An 8485-nucleotide genomic window follows, 5' to 3' on the forward strand; every position below is an offset into this window, starting at 1 on the left:
GAAGTTATATGGTTACCTTAATTAGAACACTGTTTCCAGTTATTTCAGATTTTCCATTTGTTGGCCATGCAAATGTTTGCCTTCATTTATTGTATTTTGTTGTTCTGAATGAATAAAATGTAGTGCACCATGATCATCAGTTTCATTTGCTATCAAAGAAGAGTAGGGAAAAATATTTCTACAGAATAAAATTAACCTTCAGAGTAAAAAATGCAGAAATGAAGTTTTTATATTCTGAACAGTTTGTAACATCTATCTCAAAGCAACATTCTGTGTGTTTTATATGCAGTGGACCAAAGAACTATAGGAAGTTTTTTTTTTTTAATCCCTTTTCTCTCTCCTTCTTTATGGCTTGATAAACCTCCATTGTGTACACATAGGACATTTTCTTTATCCAATCATCTGCAGGCGCGCACCAACACTGGTTCCGTTGATTGGCTTTTCTGATTCTTGCTGCTATAAACACTGTGATGCATGCACAGCTGCAGTGTGCTGCTACCTTATACAAAGGAGTGGGATAGCAGGGTCAAATGGTCATTTCATTCCCAGTCTTTTGAGGAATTTCTATAGAACTAGAAATATTCATAAAATTCATATGGAAAAACAGAAGACCAGAATTGCCAAACTAATACTGGCTATAATGGAGATGCTGGAGGCACCACAAAACTGATCTCAAGTTATGGTTCAGATCTATAGTAACAAAAGTAGCATGGTGTAGGTATAAAAACAGCCATTAAAACCAACGGACTAGAACAGAAGACACAGAGACAAATTCATATAGATACAGTTCCATGACAGGTGCCAAAAACATACACTGGAGAAAAGACAGCTTTTTAAACAAATGGTGCTGGGAACACTGGATATGCACATGAAGAAGAGTGAAACTGGATCCCTGCCTCTCAACCTGCATGAAAGTAAAAAAAAGTGCATCAGTGACGTAGGAATTAATGCAGAAACACTAAAACTGCTAGAAGAAAAAGGGTCAACACTCCAACATATTGGGGAAGGCACTGACTTCCTTACAAAGATTCCTAAATCTCAAGAAATAATACCAGGAATCAATAAGTGAGGTAGCATCAAATTAAAAAGCTTTTATATGCAAAATAAACCAGAGTGTAAAGAGAGAGCCTACAGAATAGGAGAAAATCCTTGATAGCTACTCTTCAGTAGGGGATTAAGATCCAAAATAAATAAAGAACTAAGAAACTTAACACAAACAGCAATCCTCCCCCAAATAACCCAATCAATAAATAGACAAATGACCTCAAAAGACATTCTTCAGAAGAAAAAGTACAAATGGCCAACAAATATATGGAAAAATGTTCAACACCTCAGCAATCAGGGAACAGCCCATTCAGACTGCACTGAGATTTCGTCTCTCTCCAGTTACGAAGGAAGCCGTCAACACAAACAATAATCAATGCTGTCAGATGTGTGGAGAAAAGGAATGTTCTTTCAATGTCGGTGGATGGCGTGTTAGGACCACCTTGGAATGGCTCAGGTATTGGACACTCTGTTCAGGACACACACTTTCAGGGCTGATATGTCCCATGAGATAACCAACACCTTGCCACACGTATGTTCCTTTTCATGCTTGTTAAGCTCCTTGTTCTGGATCTCTGCCTTTTTATGAAAACAACACAACTATTTCCTTTGGCTCATATTGATAGGGTATGTGTTTCTGCCACCCTTTAGTTTTAAATTATGTGAGTCTTGCTGCAGTCTGGCTGGGCACAAATCACGAGCCACTGAAGCAAGAAAAACTTTATTTCTGAACTCCACCAGCACACTCCACACATGTTCCCTGGGAACTCTCCCGAATGCCATGCAGCTCTTCCAGGAACCACCAACCGGAAATCCCTCCTCTGGCACTTCCCCAACCAATGCGAACTCTCCAGGAATCCCCACGAGAACTCCAAAGTAGCGCAAGAACTCCAAAGTAGCAGGCTGAGGCGGACACCAGGGATCTAATATACACAGCTTAAAATAACCATTATCATCTCAATGGCTTGCTGGTGTAACCTCTCAATACTCCATTCTGGCAAAAATGCCATGCGTCATTCGGACTCAACTATGGCTCTCAGCATCTCCCCCCTTCTGTTTAATTAAGCACCAAGCATGTGGCTTAGGGACCATGCCTGTTAGGCTGTCCAATACTACATATGGTTCTTACCCGTCATCAGATGAGCTGACCTAAAGGTGTCAGTCTCCTGTCTTAGGTTGGTACCACTGCAATTGAAACTTACCCGTCACTGACTACCGGTCCAGCCTACAGCCATACTTGTGGATAGGCCTTTGCACCAGTGGGGGGGTGAGGTTCTTTGTCTCACCTCTGTTGGCCCCCAAATTTTAGACCATCACTAGCAGAAGGGAGGAGGATGCAAAAATGCCAAGACACCAAGCCAACTGTCGGCTCCTTTGGAAAAATTGTACCACCAGTGACGCCATCAGCAAAGATACCCCAGCACTACCACAATTTGCTGCACCAACAGATAGTTCACAATGCATACAAGTGATACATAGTCCAGGCAAGTTCTGTAAGCAGTTTAAAGCAGAGGAATCTATCAATTTGTCCTTTCCTCCCAAAGTAAATCGACTCCTTGATTGAGCATCACTTGTTGAGTTACATTATTCATTGATGCATCAGTTTATACAGTTTGTTGTGATATCTATCGAAGAAGCTGTAATTTGGTTTTATCTTTGTCTTCACCGGCACTGGGATGAAGATAGGAATTCTGGCAATGATGGCTAAAAAAAAATTATGTAACATTCCAGCAGGTACTAAGAAAACAATTTTCTGAACATACATTATCCTGAACAGAATTATTAAATATAATGAAAAGGAAAGGTGAAAGTAAACAAACAGATCTGTTAACCTCCTTATTTGTTCACATATTAAAATAATCCTCAACAGCTGTTTACCCAATTTAAATTAAAACATTTAAATCATGTGAATAAAAAAATTCAGATCCATTTTTTCATGAGCGCTCCTCATATATGATATATGATAATATGCACATACAGACATACAACACAAAACAGAAGTTTGTGCACACATAACACAATAATACAAACATAACATAATATTAAAGGCCTTGTAGCTTTTCATAGGTGAAATCTCCATTGCAATGTTTAAAAACGCCACAGTCAAAAAATAGAACTGATCAGAAAACATTAACCTAGGTCTGTACGAGCTCAAAAAATAAAATAGAACCTTATGATTTGGGAAAAGGCAATAATAAAATAGATATTGAAAAAAAGCATCCTGGTTACCACCTGGGTTTGACTCTTCTTTGGATATCCCATCCTTTTTCCTGTAACTTGCATATGGGTCTGAAGGTATTCCCACAAGCAAGCCTCAAGGTTTTTTATATTTGAAATAGGCTTTAATGGTGTTCATTATTCATTAGCCTTCAGGTGTGGGAGAACCACTGTTGCAGATGTAAGAATAGCCAAGCTGGAGCTCTGGATATCAGCTGTTATAGATTTGAGTCAAATCATCTTCTTTTTGGTCTGTAGAAATTGCTTTGGTTAGTCTCTCTGGAATCCAAATTGGCTGCTATTCTCCCTGTGGAAACACACAAACAGAACCCCAACTCCAGAAAATCACTGGGTCAGGACCTTTCCATTGTCCTTTAGAATATCCTTCCAAAGTACCTTAGGCTTATGTACATTTTTTGGATACATATGCCTTTCCGCAGCACTAAGCCCTGATGAATCCAAATTTAAAAAGTTTAGAGTAAAAGGGTTATTTTAAGTTTATCTTTGGGGGATATATACCCCTTTCCAATTCCCTCTTTTTGTTTTAATAAGTACATTTTAATAGTTTGATGAGCTCTTTCAACTATGCCTTGTCCCTGTGGATTGTATGGGATTCCTGTTATGTGAGTAATGCCAAATGATGAGCAAAATTGTTTCAAAGAGGTAGAAGTATAACCAGGACCATTATCTGTTTTTAACTGTTTTGGAACACCCACAGTGGCAAAATTTTGTAAGCAATGAGCTATAATATCTTTAGTTTTTTCTCCGGCATGAAGAGAGCCCATCAAAAATCTGGAAAAACTATCAACTGTAACATGCAAATATTTTAATTTTCCAAATTGTGGCAAGTGTGTGACGTCCATCTGCCAAATGTGGTTAGGTATCAGTCCTCTAGGATTGACTCCAAGATTAACTTGTGGTAAAAAGGTCACACAATTTTGACATTGTTTTATTATTTGTCTAGCTTGTTCCTTAGTTATTTTAAAATGCTTTTGTAAAGTATTAGCATTGACATGGAACCTTTTATGAAAATTCGTAGCTTCTTCTAGTGTAGAGAAAATATGTATGTCATGTGTAGTTTTATCGGCTAAATCATTGCCCAGACTAAGGGATCCAGGCAATCCTGTATTTACCCTGATATGCCCTATAAAGAATGGATCTTTTCTGTCCCAGGTTAGGCTTTGTATGGTGGAAAACAAAGAGAAAACAGTAGAGAAAGGGGAAATCCTACCAGCATCTTCAAGGGATACTATAACATTAACTATATACTGACTATCAGAAAATAAATTAAATATAGAATCTTTAACCATCACATAGCTTGTAATACTGCATTAAGCTCTACCTTCTGAGCTGATTGTTTGGGTACTAAAAATGTAAAAGTTTGATCAGGGGTAAATACTGCTGCTGTAACATTATTTGACCCATCAGTGAATATATTTGGAGCATTCATGATAGGTGTTTTTCTTGTCATTTTTGGAAAAACTACAGGATGTGAAGACCAAAAAGACAATAAAGGATTAGATGGTAAGTGATTATCAAATGAAACATTAGATTTACACATGATTATTGCCCAAGTATGTAACTTATTAGCTAACTCATCAATTTGGTCCATAGTATATGGAGTAATAATTTTATAGGGAGAAATTCCAAACACTCCCTTCGCTGCTTTTATTCCTTTGAGTATTAATTGTCCTACAGCCTCAGGATACCTAGTAAGAATAGTGTTAGGAGAATAAGATAAATATATCCACAATAATGGACCTTCTTGCCAAAATACTCCTGTAGGAATATTTTTTGTTGGTATTACAATAAATAATAAAGGCAAACTTATATCAATTCTATCCAAATGCATATTTTCCATATATGGTTCAATAATTTTTAATGCCTTTCTTGCTTCAGGCGTTAACATTCGGGGTGAATTTAGATCTGACAGACCTTTTAGGATATCAAATAAAGGTCCCAACTCTCCTGTTGGTATGCCTAGATACGGCCTTATCCAATTTATGTCTCCTAATAACTTTTGAAAGTCATTAAGTGATTTGAGTTGATCTACTCGTATTTGAATTTTTGGTGGATGGACCATGGTTGAGGATAATAAAATTCCTAAATAATTAATTGGAAAATTTAATTTTACTTTATCTATTGCTATCTCTAGATTATAATTTTTTAATAAATTTGTAAGTGTGGCATAACATTCTAGCAATGTGTTTATATCTTTGTGTGCTAACAATACATCATCCATATAGTGAAATATTTGTAGTTCAGGAATTTGATTTCTAAGTGGCTGGATTGCTTTGTTAACATAAATTTGACACATAGTTGGGCTGTTAGCCATCCCTTGAGGGAATACGTTCCATTCATATCTCTGATTGGGACCTTCATGATTTAGTGCAGGGACAGTAAATGCAAAACATGGACTATACTCAGGATGAATTGGAATTGAAGAAAAAACAATCTTTAATATCTATAGCTAAAACATACCAGGTTTTTGGCAAAGCAGACAATTGAGGAATCCCTGATTGAGCAGGTCCCATAATAACCATCTCCTTATTAATGGCTTTTAAATCTTGCAATAATCTCCATTTACCAGATTTCTTTTTGATGACAAAAATGGGAGTATTATACGGAGATACAGAAGGTTGTATATGTCCCTCTGCTAATTGTTGTTTGACCAGGTCATGGGCTGCTTGTATCTTTTCTTTAGTCAGGGGCCACTGAGGAACCCATACTGGTCTTTCCGATTTCCAAGTAATTTTTATTGTCTCAGTGACCCCTTCTGAAAACCCAATCTATGTCTATTTATTCCTTGATCTATTTGAATTGGTGCTGCTATACCTTGTTCTTGTTCTCCTAATCTTTTTTCTATCCTAAAACTGTGTCTAGTCCTAATAGTGGGTGTATTTGGATTGATGTTATTTGTTAATGTTAAACCTAATTGATGTAGGACATCTCGTCCCCATAAATTTAGAGGAAGATGATCCAATACATATGACTGTATAGTTCCTTCACATCCTTCAGGATCCTTCCAATCTAATTCCATTGCACTTCTATGGGGATTAGTTGCTACTCCTAGGCCTCAAAGCGTTTGAGTGGCCTGTTGTAATGGCCAATGTTTTGGCCATTCTTGACGAGATATGATGCTAAGGTCTGCACCTGTATCCAGTAGCCCATTAAATTCATGTCCTTGAATATTTAGTTTTAGCATTGCGCAAGAATCTAAATTTAAAGACAGCATAGCCCAATCTACACCTGTGGAGCCTAATCCCCTGGAACCTCTTTCTATAATACTACTGGAAAATTTATCATGTAGGCTGGGTATTATTAATAACTGTGCTATTCTATCTCCTGGTGACATTACTGATATACCCTTTGGAGAACTAGCTATAATTTTTATTTCACCTTCATAATTGGGATCAATTACCCCAGGACTTATCATAAGTCCTTTTGGAGTAGAAGAACTGCATCCTAACAATAAGCCTACTGTTTCTTGGGGAAGAGGTCCTTTTACTCCTGTGGGAATGATTTGAACTCCCATCTCTGGAGTTAGTGCTGCTCTGGTGGAGGCGCAGATGTCCAACCCTGTGCTCCCTCTGGTTCGTCTGATGAGAGATCTCATGGAAATAATGTGTTCTGGGCACTACCCTGATGGTGTTGCTGGGTTCCTCCATGGTGTTTCTGGGTTCCTCCAGTGCCCCGTATTTTTGTGGTCATGGGCCCTGGAGCATTGGGCCCCCCTGTCCGTTTTTTGGCAATGGAGCTCGATGCCTTTCACCACGATATCATGGGTAAACACCTGGTCCTTGTCCATTTTTTGATAATGGAGTACTCTCTATGGTGGTTTGAGAATGGCATTAATTAGCCCAATGTCTCCCTCTAGGACATCGTGGGAAAATACCCGGTATTCTATTCCTTTGATACCTAGCTTTGTTAAACCCTCCTTCTATGGGGCAATTCCTTTTAAAATGTCCTGTTTGTTCACAATTGTAGCATGTTTTTTGCCTGGCATCTAAAGCCTGTTGTACTGCAGCTGCCAAGATTTGCCCTTGTTCATTAATATCTCTATATAATTTAATATATGTGTTTAAATCTCCATGTTTCCATGGTCTAATGACCTCTCTGCACCAACGATTTGCTTGCTCAAAAGCCAGTTGTTTTATTAATGGCATTGCTTGTTCTGTATCCCCCCAAACTCTGGCTGTTTGAATAAGCCTATCTACAAATTCAGCATAAGGTTCATTAGCTCCCTGTATTACCTTAGATAATTGTAAATCTCCATGTCCTTGTAAAGTCTTCCATGCCCTAACTGCATCTGCAGCAATTTGTGGGTATACAGCAGGATCATATCTAATTTGTTGCTGCTGATCCTCATAAAGTCCTTTTCCTAACAACCATATCTAGATTTCTCTGAGGATAACTGGCTGCTGCATATTGCCTAGCCATCTCCGTGCAAAATTCCTCATTGGCTATCTTCCATAACAAATATTGTCCTCCATTTAGCACAGATTTACACATGGTAGCCCAGTCTGCTGGCGTCATGTCCAAGTTGGTAATGGATTCGACCATGCTTACAGTGAAGTGTGCTTGAGGACCATAGGTTGTTATAGCCTCCTTTAACTGCTTCACCGTTTTGAAGTCTAAAGCACGGTGAATTCGCTACCCTCCTGCCTTCTTACGTACAGGGCATGCTAATCTTTGAGGTCCTGTCTCAGGATCCCTTCTATCAACTACAGGGGTTGAGGGCCACTCAGCTGTCTCCATAGGTGGAGCTGTTGTTGAATTCCACCCTCTGGTGATAGAATGGTTTTAGTAGCAGCCTCCTGTTGTAGCTTTTTCCCTATTAGCCCCTTTTCCTTTAAATTTTCTTCTGTCTGACTAGCTCAAGAGACCTTCTCTTTTGCTTGATCTAAAATGTCTTTCTCCATGGTCTGAACCTCTAACAATTTACTTAACACTCTTTCGGTTTGTTTTCCGAACTCCACCAGCACACTCCACACAAGTTCCCCGGGAACTCTCCTGAACGCCACACGGCTCTTCCAGGAACCACCAACCAGAAATCCCTCCTCCGGCACTTCCCCAACCAATGTGAACTCTCCAGGAATCCCCGCAAGATCTCCAAAGTAGCAGGCCGAGGGGGAAAGCAAGGGTCTAATATACACAGCTTAACATAACCATTGTCATCTCAATGGCTTGTTGGCATCACCTCTCAACCACTCCATTCTGGCAA

This window comes from Callospermophilus lateralis, chromosome 11 (genome assembly GCF_048772815.1).
Source record: "Callospermophilus lateralis isolate mCalLat2 chromosome 11, mCalLat2.hap1, whole genome shotgun sequence".
Classification (NCBI taxonomy): Eukaryota; Metazoa; Chordata; class Mammalia; order Rodentia; family Sciuridae; genus Callospermophilus; species Callospermophilus lateralis.